Here is an 18,061-nt window from a genome sequence, read left to right as displayed (position 1 = left end):
TTCGGATGCTATAGAACCATACAGGAGGTTGATTGATGCCCATGGGGAGTGATTTAACTTGGCTCTGTTATTCTGTAACTTATTCACCTAAAAATTTGGAAAGTAAAGTTTCACAAACCTAGATCAAGAAAATTACACAGGGGCACCTGGATGGCTCAGCTGGTTAAGCATCCAGCTCTTGGTTTCGGCTCAGGCTGTGATCTTGGGGTTTGTGAGTTCGAGCCCCACATTGGACTCCATGCTGACAGTATGGAGCCTCCTTGGGATTCTCTCTCTCTCCCTCTCTCTCTGCCTCTCTCCTGTTTGTGCGCTCTATCTCCCTAATTAAATAAATAAACTTTGAAATAAAGAAAAAAACCAAAGAATTAGTTGCACAGATTATTAACATTCTCTGTCTGCTATAGCAGTGAGATTATGCCTACTGTCGGAGAATTATGACTCCATCAAGAACTGGTATGCTATAACAAACTCAGCAGGAAAACTCTACAGGAAAGAAGTTGAGTTAGAAAGCTCTTTCAGATTGTGTGGTGTCTCTGGGTCACTGGGTTATCATTAGGAACCTTAATTATTTCTGAGCTTCATTTATTTAAGTGCTTTCTTAGAAATTTCTGGCTCAATGTAATTGCACTTACTCTAGCTTATTTGATGGCATTATACTCTGCACCTTTAATAAACCTGCTTTATTAGGAAGAAAAGATACATCAAATTTCTTTTATTTACACAGCACAACATATGTAGGCTTTATTCTTAAGCTTCCTATAGATAGGGTGATGAGATATGCGATCCTTCTTGACTGAAGTTCCACTCTTCAAGCAAAGTTGTGGATGTGTTGCTGTTTCTTTTCTTGATGATAGAATTTTACTTTCTAGCCAGGTTTATCTTGCCTACCAGAAGGTCAGGGCATGGGCCAGTCCCAGCTGGGGAAGGACTGTTACTCCTGTGAAATGTCTCCTTGCTGGTTCACTGCACGCCAGAGCTCCTGTTCACAGGTATTGATTTTTGCACAGTAAAATTCTGATGGCTTCCTCAAAGGGGCCAGTTTTTTTCAGATTAACAGCTGCTCTGTTAATGTCAGAGGAGCTCAGTGGCTAAAAAAGGTCTTTATTTATGGATGTCAAAGAGCATGTCTCAAACATCAGGCCTCTCAAATTCAAAACAAAAGGAGTGTAATAAATGGAAAATTATAGTTTATGTGAACTGTCCTCTTTGACTATAACATACTTTAGGTAATAAAGTCAGGGAATACAAAGACAGTAGATGTTCTTGTCATTACTTATGTGGTATGTTGACTTTGTACTATTTCCACATGGACGCTAAAAATCTGTGTTTAGTGTTCTTTTAAATTTAATTGTATTAACGAACCAAGCAATGACTTGGCTATGTTTTTATTTTTATTTTTCCTGTTGTAGTAGGAACAAAGAGACAAGTAGGCACAGATCATCATTTCTATTTCACCAGACCATTTGTAGTCTAACGTGAGTCATGGTGGAGATGGGATCTGAATGGACCCCAGATATCAGGGCTGGACACAGACTTCCTATTTATCAGAAAACTATCTACTTTTCCTGGAAGAAGACAGTGAAAGGGCTCTTTGGCTTATAGGTTGATCCTGTGTATCTCTTTTTGAATGAAAAGAAGAGATCACAACTGCCCCAACCAAGAAGACAGGGAAACTGCCCTACTATATAGAAAGTTGGAAGACATTTGCCACCAGCCTGGGTTACCTGTGGTTCTGGATTGAGGAGCCTGTGTGTCATGTAGGGTTGTCTCCCACAAGCCTTCTGATTTTCAAGGTTCCACAGGGAGTGCTCCCATGTAGTTATCTGTCACCTCTCTTTCCAACCTCTTCCCTGTAGCCTAATTCTTCATTTCTGAAAATTAATTAAAAAATCTTTTTTAATAAAAAAGTTTATTTTTGAGAGACAGAGAGAGATGGAGTGCAAGCAGGGGAGGGGCAGACAGGGAGGGAGTCACAGAATCTGAATCTCCAGGCTCTGAGCTGTCAGCATAGAGCCTGACGTGGGGCTCCAACCCACCAGACGCGAGATCATGACCGGAGCTGAAGTCGGACACTTAACGGACTGAGCCACCCGGATGCCCCTCTGAAAATTAATTTTTATCAGAGTAATGCAAGCAATAGGCTAAGAGTCACATATTAAAGAGCCTGTAATGGAAAACAGCTGCAGACAGAAATGCAGCTTGAAAACATGGAGGGAATGGGGAAGAAATACTTTGTTTTCTCTCTCTTCCTGTCTTGTGTCTCCCGTGGGCCAGTACTTACCAGAAATGGGAGCCTGGGTGACGCATTCAACAGGGCAGAAGATGACTGCATGGAGAACCAACGAAGCTGGCAAACAACAACAACAAAAAATAACCTAATACCTACGCGGAGTAGCTACTGTGAGACTTACATGAGGTAAAGCTGAAAAACACCAGGAAAGTAACTGGTAGGTGGTGGGTCCTCAAATACACATTTTCCTCTCCCTTTGTTCCCCTTTCTCATTGATCAGAATCTGCTTTAAAAAAAAATGATTTGTTTAGTGCATGAGCTGTAAATGTCTTAGAAGCATTTTAACAAGGATGAGACTAATTCAAAACATTTAGGATATTTTAGTGTTAGTAACTTGTGAGTGGTATTTTGACGGGGTGGGTGGGCAGGAGGGGGCTTGCCTCCATCTCTTGTTCGCACCCAGGGGCAGCTGCTTGTTTAGTTTGCCCTGCCTTGTGTGGTAAGGTCCTGCCTGCTTTGCTCCAGGGCCCCCTCAGCTTTGCCTTTAGGACTCAGTGCGCTGTTGCCACAGAAAGGTGCTGTAATCCGAAAATGCCGGTCGTAAATCTCTCTGGAAGCCGGGAAGCCTGGTTGTCTCAGACCACTGAGCCACCGCATGCAGCCACTCTCGCTGCAATGCATGCACCTTTGCATTCCCTGGCACGTTTGCCAAAACCACGTGCCATTTGGTCAGTGCCAAAGAAATGACTTTCTACCCTCTGAATCTTGTTTCCCACCCGTACTGTCCTTGATGCCGTGGGTTCTGATGGGTTGCCGGTGCCCTTTATTCTTTGCTATTAACTTCTCCCTGCCTCTCACTAATAACCCTTCAGTGGATCCCAGGGAGTTTCTAGGTTATGATTGGAGCAGTTGTCTGGTCCAGGGAGTCATGACATCCTTCTGGCAGAGAGAAATGGTCCTGTATTGCAGGACCTGCCTCAGTCCCTGGAGGCTGAGCTTTGACCTTGCTCAGGGAAGCTTTTCTGACCTCTGGAAGGGGCTGACCAGCAGAGAGTGCCCCTGAGAGCTGGGCTGGGCTTCCCGTTGGGATCTGGGACAGCCCCTAACCCCACGAGTCCTGAGGAACATAATTTTCTCTCAGGGCTCCCATCTACCCTCCACTAATCTACTTCACCCAGTTTCCTCGTTAAAGTAAAAATCATCAATGTGCTTTTAATGTGGCTTTTTGTGTTTCATTTCCTTTGTTGCTTAAAAAATGTTTCCAATGAAACATTTTATAAGATTTCTATACAGTGCATACATTTTGAACATTTTGTTCCTATTAACATAAAATATTATTCTCATTTCCTCTTGTGTTGGGAAGAAAGAGGAAAAAAGTATTCTAAAAATTAAAAATAATTTCTTTGCTATTAAGGAGGTATGAATGATTTATGAGCATAATAAAGGCAAGTCTCTTTGGTCAACATTATGAATTTGAAAATAAAACTTCTTTTCAGATTTTTGAAATGGCTTCGATGACAGTAGGCCCTAAAATAACAAAGGAGACCAGGTTATAATGGGAAATTCTTTCCCTCTGCTTTTCCTCTCTGGGGGACATCGTGTGCTCTCTACCCTTGGGAAGCAAAGTGGAGTCATCCCAGGGTAGAGTCAGGGAACGCGGTGTCGAAGAGGTTGTTTCCAGGTGCATCTGTGGGTCATCTGCATCTGTACAGAGATGCACTGGAAAATCCCCTCTGTCATTTTTATATGTCCTTAAGGGTCATATCTAGTTGAGTCTTACCAAAGCTACCCATGTTGGCTGACTCGCTCCGGGTGACACGGGGTCCCTTGGTTCCTCCCACGTGCCGATCGCTCAGTAGCTCTGGGAAATGACCTAAAGGACTGTGTGTTCTCAGGGTAATTCCCCTGAAGCTCCATCAGGTCTGCCCGTTAAATCCCATGCTTGCCAGAGGGAGGGGGTTCTGTATTTGGTTTTTGGTTCTGCGTCTCATGGTTCCCAGCCCATTGTCCCAGTTCTGCAACACTCGGCTATATATTAAGCTGGGGATATCACCAGGGGAGGCTGGCAATTGCAAGGGTCCTCTTGAATGGCGTTTCCTAGGTGAATTCACCCTCGTTTGAGGTCAAGTGGCTGGCAGTGCATGCTCAGAAACCAGATTCTCTTAGTGTATTAACAATGTGCTGGGGAATGGCCGTATATCAACCAGCTTACGGGGCTGAGGAAGAGCCTGGCCCTCCAGTTACAATAGAAATACCACCTTTGAAACACTTGCATCGATGCCAGATCATTGCAGGGAGAAGGTACCCGCTTGGTGAGACCTAGAAAGACTAGTGGTGACATCACTAAGATGCTAGCTGCTGGATGTTCAAGTTCTAGGCAACTTACTGAGCACCTAGTTCAGGGAGGGCTCTGTTTGAGACACTGGGGATACAGCAGGGAACAAAGCAATCAGAAATCCTTGCCCTCAAGGAGCTTGTATTGTAGAGACTATTTGAGCCCAGAGGTCTGGGTAAATCACTCATGCACACATGTTTGGATTTCCATTTTCTCTCCTCAATGTCTCACAAACTCACCCCAGAAGTGAAGGCATACTGAGGCAGTCCTTTGGAGAAATAGCCTGAAGAAAGGGCAACGTGGTGAGAAATGTCTCTCCACGCCTTCAATTTTAACCCAGAAAATTCTTTTTAAAAAAAATTTTTTTTTACGTTTATTTTTGAGACAGAGAGAGACAGAGCATGAACGGGGGAGGGTCAGAGAGAGGGAGACACAGAATCCGAAACAAGCTCCAGGCTCTGAGCTGTCAGCACAGAGCCCGACGCAGAGCTCGAACTCACGGACTGCGAGATCATGACCTGAGCCGAAGTCTGCCACTTAACCGACTGAGCCACCCAGGGACCCCATTGACCCAGAAAATTCTATGTGTGGGAATAAGGACAAGGTTTGATACTTTGTTATGGTGTTCTCTCTCCCCCCAGTCCTGCTAGCTACAGAAAAGGTCTTGTCAGCCTGCTTAGCGAATTTAAAACTGAAAGAATATGTGAGAAGGGACAGACCTCAGACAGAAAAAGGAGAGAAGCCAAATCCATCTTCAGGATCAAGAGTGCGTGGTGTTGCAGAGAGAGGGTTTGACTCGCAATATCCGAAACCGTGGTGAAGGAGAGCAAGAGAAGTGAAGACAGGAGGGAGGGTTTTCAAAATGGCTGTGTTAGATTATGAATTGAATTTCCTTTCATGCTTTTTTTGAATGGAATTACTTTTGAACTACTTTCGATTACTAGTCTGCAAAGATTAAGCCATAAAGGGCCCTAGGATTTATTAAAGTTTGTGAATTCTGGGTTCTGCTTTTAACCTGATTATTCTTAAGTCCTTCAGTCTGCTGGCCTCATATTTTCCTTTCACATACAGTTAAAATAGTATGATCCCCCTTTCCACCGACCTGCAGGAAGTCTGCTATCCACTCCAGTATTTTTAAGGTTCCAAAGGTGCGTCAACTGACTGTCATCTCCCACTCCAACATTCTAGCTCGATTCTTCACTTCTTCAATTCAGTTTTTAATGAAGTAATGCATGCGCTAGTTTGAAACTCAAATATTCAATGGATCAAAATGCAAAACAGAAGTCCTCAACTAATTGTTCCAACCAATTGTCCAACTCCTTTCAGGCAACCATTTTTAACTCTTCCAGCTCTTGCTTTCGTATACAGTAGAACCTTGGATTGTGAGTAACTCGTTCTGCGTGTTCTGCAACACAAGCAAACATTTCTAATGTATTTTAGCTTAATAAATGAGAGCTGTCTTGCAACACGAGTAGTACGTGACGCCAAACATCACATGATCACAACTGAGCCAATGGTTCTTCTCTCTCTTGCTGTGGGATTGTGGGTGATCGTCGATGCAATGTCACCTTTCCGTAAAACCCTCAAAAGGGGGTAAAAGCAAGTGTCATTGGATAGGTTTCTTGTTAAAGTTGCACGAAAAGAAAAAGATTCCAGTGAGCCAGGAGTGATTCTGTTAGTGACAGTGAAAGTCGTCCTGCATGATAACCCTCCTCTCTCGTCTCCCTCACACCAGCCATGAAGGTTTTCAAAGGTAAGGGCAGGTTAATTTGTTTATTTTTCTTTATATTTTGCATTTTATTTATTATTTTGTATTATATTACAGTATTGTAATCATTTTTATATGAATATTTTTGGGTTATGGAACGAATCATGAGAGTTTCCACTATTTCTTATGGGAAATTCACTTTGAAACACAAGTGCTTTGGATTACAAGCATATTTCCAGAATGAATTATGCTTACAAACCAAGGTGTTACCTTCTTATTTCTAAATAAAATGCTTGCTTTATCATTTATTAAATTATTAACTTTAGGTGTTAGGGACGGATATTCTGTTATGATGGGCGAAGGTTTAACTCTCATTCTTCTACATCCCCCCATCCTGCCCACCTTCTCTTCCTATGCTCTATTTGAATGATATAAAGTATTTTTGATCAAATCAGCAGTCAGGATTGACATTATTATGACTATGAAAAATATTAATAACCAAGAACTGTGTCATAGTTCTATCTTCTTTCTTGTACATATTGTTTTTTCCTAGAGTTAGTATTTTCCTCATTTTTTATTTGCTTATTTTTGTGTGTGTGCTTCTATTTAATATTTTTCATGCTGCATTGTATTTTCTTACACATCCATTATTATTATTTTCTAAATGGTCAAATAAACAAAATAATCTATCAACTAATTCTTTTTCCCTGGGTTCCTCTCTCCAAATGCTTCCTCTCTTGGTTTCCATTTGGACAGTTGCTTCTCAGGCCTGCTGCTCTCATCATGGATTTCCTTTTTTGTGTCTTTGTGTTGCATCCACTGTTTCCAACTCATTCTGCATTTGCCCCCTCACTTGAAGGAGGGAGCACATGCTCCTATACTCGTGGGAAGTTGTTCATAGTGATAATTATGTGTTTAAAATATTGCCTTTTTGTTTCTGATCTACCTTCATACTTAGTTGATCATTTGGGTATATAATGGTAGGTTGCAAATCATTTTGCCTCATAATTTTGAAATTATTTTTTCCATCGCTTTCTAACCCCCAGATTTGTTGCTAAGAAGTCTGATATTATTTCATTCCATACACTTTGTCAATGACCTTTCCTCCCAACCCCAAGGAAACTTACAAGATTTGTTTCTTTTACTTTCTGGTGCTCTGATATTTCTTAATGAAGAGCCTATGTGCTTGCTTTTTATCGTTTGCTGTGCTGGACACGGTGTGTTGTTCTTTCAGTCTGGAGAATCTCACATCCTCTGGCCCTGGAAAATATTCTCTGGTATGAATTTGAAAATAGCTTTCTCTCCATTTTTCCTTCTGTTTTATTAATCTATTGTTGAGTTTCCTGGGCCAATACTCTGAGTTTCTTATCTTTTCTCTTCATAGTTCTTTTGATTTTATTTGCTCTACTTACCAAAACGTTTCTTAGTTTTTATCTACCAAACTCGTTGTTACTTTTTTAAGAGTGGGGGGTGTAGAGAGAGAGAGGGAGAGAGAGAATCCTAAGCAGTCTCCACGCTCAGCATGGAGCCCAACGTGGGGCTCTATCTCACGATGCTGAGATCAGGATCTGAGCTGACATCAAGTGGTGGATGCTTAACTGACCGGGCCACCCAGGCGCCTCAGTGTTACATGTTTTATTTTGACCAACAATTTTCCAGTTTGTTCCCCAACACTTGTCTATGCAGCATCCCATCTTCCTCTTATATTTGCCTCGTCTTTTCTTATCTCTCCACTTTCATTCCTTCTCCCTTATTGACTAAGCTCATAGTTTTCTTTTCTTCCTTCCTCCTCCCCTTCCTCCTTTTTCTTTCAGTTGTGGTATTTTGGGTTCTTTCCAAACGTTGAAAGTTGTTGCCGTGTTTTGGGTTCTTTTCGTGTTGGATGCCTTTTCCAAATGTCTGATTGTCTCTTCACATTTAATAGTGACGACTAAAAGCTGATTAGAAGTGCTGAAAGGGGCGCCTGGGTGGCTCAGTCGGTTAAGTGGCCGACTTCAGCTCAGGTCATGATCTCGCGGTCCATGAGTTCGAGCCCCGCGTCGGGCTCTGTGTTGACAGCTCAGAGCCTGGAGCCTGTTTCAGATTCTGTGTCTCCCTCTCTCTCTGACCCTCCCCCATTCATGCTCTGTCTTTCTCTGTCTCAAAAATAAATAAACGTTAAAAAAAATTAAAAAAAAAAGTGCTGAAAGTGGGGACTGGACATATTCATAAGTAATTTTCAAGATACTGGGATTGGATGCTACCTGTAGAGCTGATATCAGTATCTGGCAGCTTTTTATTTGGGGATTGTAATTTTTCCAAAAGAAGACTTTTCAAATCTTCCACCTATAAGGGCTATTTCTAGAAGTAGAAATTTCACTTAAACTTCTATTTTCAACTGTTGATCTCTCTCTTTCCTGGATTTTGACTAATGTCCTGAGTTTCCTCTGTTTGTCTTTTCCTGAGAATGAACCATGGGTCCTGTGTGTGTGTGTGTGTGTATGTGTGTGTGTGTGTGTGCATGCGCGTATGTGATGGGGGGCTTCATGAGGTGAAGAAGGAGACAAGGAGCCAACCCTTCCACAAAGGGACTTTTGACTCTTTATGGGCTGAACTGTGTGTCCCCCAAATCTATGTGTTGAAGTCCCTCAGAATGTGATTATATTTGGAGACAGTTTTAAAGAGGTAATCCAATTAAAATGAAGTCATCAGAGTGGCCCTAATCCAATATGACTAGTATCCTTATAAGAAGAGGAAATTTGGACACAGGCAATTACAGAGGGAAAACTATGTGAAGACACAGGCAGAAGACGTCCATTCACAAGCCAAGGAAGGTGATCTCAGAAGAAACTGATTCTACTGACACCTTGATCTTGGACTTCTAAATGCCAGAACTGTGAGAAAATATATTTCTTGTTGTTTAAGCCCCTCATCTGCGGTACTTTGTTATGGTAGCCCAAGCAAACTAATGTACCATGTTTTCGGCCCTGTTCCACATCCCTAAGTTTGATGATGCCTGTTTCCTTCAAATTCTGTTCTTTTCAAGGTCCTGTGGGATGAACTGGCTCACATCCCCTCTGCAGGCTGCCACCCTTGTATGTCACTCACTGTGCCTCTCTCCATCTGCTTTCTGTCTTCCTAAAATTTGTGGAATTATGAACATTTCTTTAAGTGTGCCTCCTACTGTCTTTATTCGTTAGAGTTTTATACTAAAAACAAAACAAAACAAAACATCTTTTGCTGCCATTTTAGTGGTTTTCGAGAGAGGGAAGAGTTATACTTGCATTTTAACCTAAGGCGAATTTCTAAAATTCTAGAACCTTTTAACCTAGCAATGGCAATAATCAACATGTTATGAAACTGTCATTCTTTTTAACAAATTACATACATACTGGCACCCAATTTGTTGGTTCTCAGCTCCCAACGCACGCTTCTTTGCCCTATTTCTGATACTGGAGCTGTATCCTGTAAACATTTCTGGTTTACCAGATGGCTTCATACTAGGCTTCATCAATAGGGGACTTCGGAGGGACACTGCAGGGGGAAGGAGTTTCTCTTCCTGGTTCCCCTGTTCGTTTATCTCCGGCTCCTGTGGCATGAGGCTGCCAAAGGCATATGGGGCAGCCATGACACAAACACTTCAGTGAGTTTCACAGACACCCATCTGTGAATTCCTAGTGAGTCTTGGGGGCCTCCTAATGGGGGCTTCCCAGTGAGTCCCATCACGGCCCAACAGGAAGTTTTCAACTTGCCAGCACAGGCCTATGGCACTTCAATGAATTTCTTGCTATCCAGTGGGCCCCAGTCACAACTTCTCAAATGGGATCTGAATCTCAGCCTGGTGTAGTGGGATATTTTTTCTCAGATTTTTCTCTTTTTGGGGTGCTCTGTCTCAGCCCTAGATGTAGTGGCTCTCTCCCTTACCTGCTAGTCTTGTATTTTTTAGAGCAAGGGTGTGCAAAACTTTTCTGGAAAGAGCCAGCAAGTAAATATTTTAGGCTTCACGGGCCATGGGGTCTGTATTACTCAATGGAATGTTGTAGTGAGAAAACAGCCACAGACAGCACACAAATGAACGGGCATGGCCAGATGGGCCACAGGTCCACTCCTGCTTCCCTATGCTCCTTAGCCCATAGGCATCAACCCCCTGTTACTAGTGAACAGTTCTTTATATGAAGTTCTCACTGTTCAAATTACTGGTGTGGTTACTTCTGACCGGACCCTGATTGATATACCACATTGAAATTTTAGGCGAGGACTTGGCTCGTGACTTGGGCCAGCTGAGAGTGTTTGCTCTGGATCTTACAATTTTGGTCAGTGTTAGAGAATGAATGAGAGAAGGAGTGACTCTGTGGCAGTCTTAAACAGTAAAAATAACAAGCGGGTGGATATTTTAGGCAGGGCTTTCTTACCTGCGTGCAGACAAGACTTGGGGCAAAGCAGAAAAATCTTCTCTTCTTGTCAGTCGTAAACTTCAGGTTCATAAAATGTTCCCTACCGTTACCTACTCTATAAAACTTTCACGTTTATTTTAAAATAATTTCCCCGAGATCTTCAGGTAGAATTGACACTCTAGGAAGATGCAGGGCGTTTTTTCCTGGGGCTCACTCTCCCCTAGGCTCAGGATGGCAGTGCTCTTGGGGAGCACGTGTCAAATGCTCTTTGGAGTGGTAGTTTCACTGCCTCCCCAAGCTTTTCTTAGCCAAAATACATCGCAGTTGATTAGTTTTCTGCTTTCGAAATTGCTGTCAAGTTCCAGACTCATCTCCCTGAGATTATTCCCATCATCTTTATTGGAGGTTTGGGTGTCTGCAAATTCTTCAGTGACACATTTACAGGCTGTCTTTTGCTTTATGCTCACAGATGGCTAATCACAATGACACCGTGTATTTTACTAGTTTAATTCTCAGAGGGTAACCTCTTTTCCAAGATTTTGTTTCTCCATGCATTGCCACTACCAAGAAAATGTTCCCTGATCACAATGGGACAGAGAACACTTACCCCAAGGCTATCCCAAAGACAGGGCTCTGGGACTTCCTGAAAATCAGAACCTTGCCTGAGATGTTTCTGCCAGGTTCCCTATGGCTTTTAACTCACGTGATGGGTTAGGGAGAGAAGTGAAAGGAAAAAGCATGCTTCCAGGCAATCCTGGGGTAAAAGCAATAGCAGTTGGCAAAACGTTTGCCCTAACTGCCTATCAATTTTTCTCTTCGTTATGATACAAGCAGGAAGGTTGTAAGATCAGCTGTCGTAAATGATGAGCTAAGACAGAATTATGAGTACAGGATGCCTTATTGCTGGTATCATACTGAAACCTCTGAAGGGAAAACAGGGGAAAGGGAAAGAAACATTTTTCCCCTTGCTCACGTAAGGCTTGGGATGGAGTATGAGAAGGCGCTCCGATCACCAGCTGAGAGCTTTCCACTGCCCCTCCTTCCCATCCCATTTTGGATCAACCAATCCTCTCTTGTAGACAGAATACAGGGTCCACATGGCGCCTCGCAAGGATTCAAAATAGGTAAGGTCGTCCTCTGGGTTAAGCTATAAAACTGACTTAGATCAGTGTGAAAAAGTACAACGTCATCTCAGAAATAAAATGTTTTCTAGGCTAAGACAATGATGAATGGACTGTAGGCACCGATGCAGGCAAAGGAAGAAAAGGCTTTGCAGAAAGAAGTTGAAGCGAGGCAGTGCCTGTCCAGGTCCGTTGTGCAGGAGAGACACTCCACCCCCAGCCCCTGTCCCCAAGGAATCAGGAGCATCAGCCATTATCATCTTTATACTCACCCTTCGCCACATTTGATCTTTGGCAAGTCAACTTCTGCTCATGGTCTTACTCCCTGTGTGGATTTGTCTGCAGAGAGAGAATGGCTTGATCCCCAAACATCCCTATCACATCCACTTGACAGCTGTTTCTCATTGGAAATGAACAAATTAGCAACATGGTGGCTGCCAAGTTGGTTGGTATCTGAAACTTGGGGTGCTAACAGATCAGTTATGTGCCATGTTGGATAAGGAGCCCCAGTGTGGGACCAGCTGGGCTCCTATGGCACTTGTAAATAGTCCTAAAAGATGTCTGAACTTTTTTCAGGCAGACATTTTTATTATCTAGAAACTTAATTCTAAGAGAAAAAGTTGATTAAATTGCAGCCATTAAGAGACTCAGAATACTACAATGATGACGATCAGGAACTTCAGGTTTAGACAACACGGGCTCCAGGTCTGGTCCTCTAGCCTTTCTTCATGATGTCCATAGGCACTTAGTTGGGTCTCTGTGTGCTCAAATTGTTTCACCTATCAAGTGAGCATAGTAGTACATAATAAAGTATTTATGTAACAGGTTTGTTGTGAGCGTTAAATGAGATTTGCCCATGAAATATTTATTGCAGTGCCTGGCACTCAGTAAGGGATCCATAAATTTTAGCTATCATCACCGTGATTATTATTATCAAGTATTTTTTTCTCCGTTTCAAGGATCAAAGTCATATGTGACTGCCAATCAGAGTTTAGACCAGCCCAAGATAATCCGTGCTAAAAAACCCAGTTGAAAGCACTTTTGACCAGGCACTATTCTGGTATAAAATAATAGTAAGCAAAAAATAAAAAAAAAAAATACATATTTATTTAACAAGGAATATCGAATTTAATTTCAGAGAGTAATAAAGGAAATGGAGGTAAGGGCTGCGAGAGGGTGATGGCGATGACGTTAGATAGCGTGACTCTACGGGTTTTAGATCCAAGAAGCGATAGGAGCTGGATGGAGTGAAAGACCCTGAGAGAAAGTGGCATCAGAGGCTGAGAGCCAAAAGATGAGGTCAGCCCTTTCTGCTCTGCAGCAAACATTCAGGAAGGGGGTACAGCTGATACAGCCTGGAGGAGTGAAAGAGCTTGGGATTTTTAGCAATAGAAAGAAGGCCAGTGAGGATGGAAAACAAGGATGGGGGATAGGCAGGGGGGGCGGGTTTGGGAGGGAGGGGTTGCAGGCTACCGTAGAGTGGAGGGTTTCAAGCCTAAGGTGGAAGGAATGACTGGGTTTGAGGCAGTGCAGCCAAGGCTGGAGTGAGGAGAGTGAATTGTCATGGGGTAATGTATCCCCTAAGGGCAGGGAGACTGTCTGGAAGTTAACAGCTTGGCCAGGGAAGAGAGAATAGTGGCTTAGGCTGGCGCAGAGAGCGTGCAAATGGAGAGAAATGGTTGGATGTGTTTTGGAAGGAAAACTGATAGGACTTCCTGACCAATCGGGTGTGGGGAATAAAGGCCAGAGAGAAATCAAAGACGATTGTTGGATTTTTGGCTTGAACAGTGACGTCAAGGATTGTTTCATTAAGTGTGGGTGGATGGACGGGGACAAAGTGGATTTGGTGGGGAAAAAATTAGGTTTATGAGAAATAAGTTGAGACTGTTAGATGTTGTGTCAGATACTTAGGTGGCCTTTGCATGGCATGTTTGTGCTTTCTATAAAGTTTTAAAAACCCAAAATCCTATTTCAAGGAGCTCTATCATCCTAGAGCCCTATACTGGGAACTGTTCTTCTGTTCAATCCTTTTGTTACACATGAAAAAAAATGTTACGTAGCAATGAGATTTCCATTGTGACTTGGTGGTGGAACTGGCCCCGGCACCTGAGCTTACTTACTGATCTATTTATTTCTGATGAGTTATTCTGTTCTGAGCTTCACATCAGCTTCAAGATCGTCTCTATAATAAGAAGAGTCTCAGGAAACCCTAAGCCTAAGAATGTCTTTTGGATAAAACAAGGATCTTGTTTTCACGCAAATGTGGCCTCATAAATGAAGAGACGTAGAAATGGATGTAGAGCCAAGCTGTGGAGGCGAAATAGATTTTCTGAAACACCAATAGTTTCCTAAGGGATCGTTTGCCCATCTGGGTTTATTGGGACTGCCAGGAAGAAAAAAAAAAAAAAAAAGAAAGGTCATGTGATCATGTCCAAAGAGTACGCCGTGTCAGTTATGAAATAATTATTTAAATGGTATTATTTGGATACTGTCTGAATTCATATTTTTCTGCCCCAGGGATTGGGAGGGGTCAGGGAAGCCATTAGTGATTGCTGAGAAACCAATACTACGCATCCCAAACAAACCTGCACACAATGTCCCATAAAAATCTCATTACTCACCCTGTTCTCCCTGAATCAGCATTCTGGGCACTGTTGTAGATATCCTGTAAATTGCACATTTATAAATTACTCATTTATAACATCTGTCGGAAGGCAGCTATAGAAGCAGATAATCTTTTCCCTGTAGCCTCAGCTCTGTAGCAGCTTGCTTTCGGATTTTGCTTTGATCTTTTTTCAGTGTCCCTGAAGACTTCAGACCTGTTGTTGACTGGCTCTAAATTATCTGGGAGTGTTCCAATGAATCCGGACTGCCTCTTTGACCCAGTCGTGGAGGAGGCTGGAAACCAGCCATGTGCCAGGAATTAGACGTTGGGAATAAAGAGGTGAAAGAGACAGTCCCTGTTAAAGACGGCCACAGAGAGCTAAGAAAATTAGTGAAGACAGCACAGCATGCCAAGAAGTGCCACCGGGATTTGCACAGAGTATTGGTGAGAATGGAAGAAGCATCTAACGCCTCCTGGGTGACACTCCAGGAAAAAGAGGTGGGGAAATGCTTTAAAGTGACACCAGAGAACACTCACACACTGCTGGTGGGAACGTAAAACAGTGCAGCCACTTTGGAGGACAGTCTGGCATTTCCTCCGAAGGTGAAACACAGAGTTACCACGTGACCCAGCAATTCCACTCCTCGGTCGGCACCCAAGAGAAATGAAAATACAGGTTCACACACACACACACAAAACTTGTACGTGAATGTTCAGAACAGTATTACTCATTATAGCTGCAAAATGAAAACAGCTCAAATGTCCCTCCCGTGATGAATGGATAAATTAAATGTCGTGTCCGTACCCTGGAATGTTATTTGACGTTAAAGAGGAAAAAAGTACTGATGCATACTACAACGTGCATGAAGCTTGAGAACGTTATGCTGCGTGAAAGAAGGCAGTCACAAAGGATCAAATATTGTGTGATTTCCTTTGGGTGAAATATCTAGCATAGGCAAATCTGTAGAGACAGGGAGTAGATTACTGTTTGCCTAGATCTGGTGGAAATGGGAGCATTGAGGGGTTATGGCTGAGGGCCACAGGGTTTCCTTTTCAGGTGGTGCTTTGAAATTGATTCTGTAATCGTTGCACAACTTGGTGAATATACGAAAAGCCCTTGAATTATACACTCACATAGGTGAATTGTATGGTATATGAATTCAATCTCAATAAAGTTGTTAAAAACAACAGTGACACCTGAGGACCGGTAGGGGAGAAGGTTACTGGGCAGAGTGACAATAATGAGCAAATATACCCCATTAGCAACCCCCCCCCTTGACTCTACTGCCAAAATGTGTCCCCCCAGATCCTTTTAACCTTCTCTATTCCCACCACTACCCTCCTGATCCAAGCCACTGGTATCTACCTGAACCACTAAAGTAGCCTCATAACTACTATACTCCTGTCCCTGTGCTGGGGGGTTGAGTGGCAGCACAGGACCATCCTTCTTCTCTGGAGGGGCTGAAAGTGTGGGGAGCCCATTTTCCAGAGGCCCTGCTTCGGGGCTCCAGACTGCCCATGCCCCTTCCCTAGGGCCCCTTCCCTGTTTCTGCTGAGTATCCAGCTTATCCCTAGTCACACTGTCTTCCCCTGTGACACTCGATCACGACTGAGAGTGGTTTTCTTTGTAGCTCATGTCACCTGCTGAGGTTCACGTATGTCCTTTCTTGCTCACTCTCCATCTCCTTTCTGGAAGGCAAGCTCCCTGCAAGCAGGGACTTTGATTCACAGCGGTATGTGTGGTGCCTCATTCAAGTCTCTCGTACACAGAAGCTTCTCGTACTCTTGCTTGCTGAGTGTGCGAAGACGAGGCAGGATGAGGACAGGGCGTTGAGGGCCTATCTCGCACCGTCCGTGGTTGGAATGCCACGGGGCACTTGTGGGGGTGGAGGGAAGTGAACGGTGAGGTTGCTGGGAAGATGGGTCCCACAAGGTTTTGCTATTTCCTAGCTGTGTCATCTTAGAAAAGGCATTTCATCTCTCCAAGCCTCTCTGCTTCTCCACTTTACAATGGAATTTTTAAAACCCATCTTGTGAGGGTTGAATGTGTACATTACATGAAAATCCTGAGGAAATTCGTATATTGAACATTGAATATTCTCATGTGCCCACAGGGGCTAGGCCCTGAAAATTCAGAGATTAAAAAAGGTGTGTTCTCTGTCCTTGAGAAGCCCATGTCTGGCAAGGAAGACAGACCCACAAGAAGTCATAAAAGGTGTCTTACATGATTATTGCCTCAAGGCCTCTCAGCCAGAGTGCCTGACTTCCAGTCACTTCTCATGACAGGGTGCCAGTCTGTGTTGTGTCTTTATTAGCACTGGGACCTCCTCAAGGACAGTGGTGGGCCTCCACCTCTTCCACAGGGCCTGTGGGGCCTCCTCGGGATCCAGGTACTAAGGAGGCCCAGCCTGCCTCTTCCCTTGAATGGGGGGCTCGGCTTGTCTTCAAAACCAGGGGATCAAAAATCCCAGGTATCCCGACCTTGTACCCTGAGTTACAGAAAACATTTCCTTTTATGACAGGAGAGCTCTTTATTCTCCTTGCATCGCCTTTCCCGGATGCGTATTCAGTCAGGCGCCATTTTGACATGACTCTGCTTTCTAGGCGTAGGTTCTTTCCGCCCTGCCTTTTCACTGCATCACTTCTCCTCTTGCAAACTTTCTCTCCTTTGCTAAAGTCTGTTGTACCCAGCCTTCATCGTCTTAAAAACCAACTGCTGGGACTCTTTGTGACTGGGGACTCTGCTTTTTACCCTTCCAGGTTCTCAGAGCTTAGCGGTGCCCACAGAAATGTCCTCTCTGCTCCCCAGAATTTTATCCACACCCTGTAACTGTTTGGAGGCACAGTCCGCGGCAGTGCGTGTTTCTCAGCTGCTTGTGACATCAGGTTGGGAACTCCCTTGGGATGCCAGCCTTTGTCACCTCATCACTTGGTGTGCCTGGCAGAGTGGACAATGGTGTATGGGATGGAGGTTTGATGGCTTGGAGTGACAATAATGTCTTCAAACCTACCCTCTTGCTCTCGTTTGGGTCTAAGTAAAAAATGCCAAATGAACAGCCTCTTCCCGGCCTCCCTCAAGCCAGCTGGGACCAGGCAGCAGCCTTCGGGGTGGCTAAGGAGGAGGAGGTGTGTGTTTTACTATCATACCTCCAGTCTCCAGTTTTCTCAAGGGCTTCATTTCTTTTGCTTGACTGGGGGAGCTGAGTGTCTAAGTAGAGTGCATTGTTTCCCCTGCTTCCGATTCACCTCAGGACTAGACTGGCAGCTGTGGGGCACCCGGGTGGCTCAGTCGATTAAGCATCTGACTTCAGCTCAGGTCATGATCTCATAGTTCGTGAGTTCCAGCCCCGCGTCGGGCTCTGTGCTGACAGCTCAGAGCCTGGAGACTGCTTGGGATTCTGTGTCTCTGTCTCTCTCTGCCCGTCCCCCACTCATGCTCTGTCTCTGTCTCTGTCTGAGACAGAGTAATAAACTCTGTCTGAGACAGAGTAATAAACACTAAATTTATTATTTACTAAAGTAAATAAACACTAAAAAAAATAAAAATTAAAAAAAAAAAAGACTAAACTCATTCTGGTGCTCAATTGCAAGTTTTGAGGAAAAAAAAAGAAGACCGGCAGCTGTGTCTGAGAAGAAGACGGTGCTGGTGGGGATGGAAGGAGAATGAGGGGCAAGTTTTGATTAGAAAT

The 18,061-nt window shown here is 43.7% G+C and overlaps 1 long non-coding RNA gene across 1 annotated transcript; it reads right to left on the bottom strand.

Annotated features, from left to right (window-relative positions):
• Window positions 1-875: 875 nt before the first annotated feature.
• LOC122221409 lies at window positions 876-17,351 on the bottom strand. The gene is made up of 5 exons (XR_006203203.1): window positions 16,014-17,351; window positions 14,389-14,432; window positions 2,412-2,513; window positions 1,725-1,871; window positions 876-979 (listed from the first exon to the last, which is right to left on the bottom strand). It is a non-coding gene; the product is annotated as an uncharacterized LOC122221409 (long non-coding RNA).
• Between the last annotated feature and the right edge of the window lie 710 nt (window positions 17,352-18,061).

This window comes from Panthera leo, chromosome B3, assembly GCF_018350215.1.
Source record: "Panthera leo isolate Ple1 chromosome B3, P.leo_Ple1_pat1.1, whole genome shotgun sequence".
NCBI lineage: Eukaryota > Metazoa > Chordata > Mammalia > Carnivora > Felidae > Panthera > Panthera leo.
Note: the sequence above shows the minus strand (reverse complement) of the source record. Positions and strands in the feature narration are given on the sequence as shown.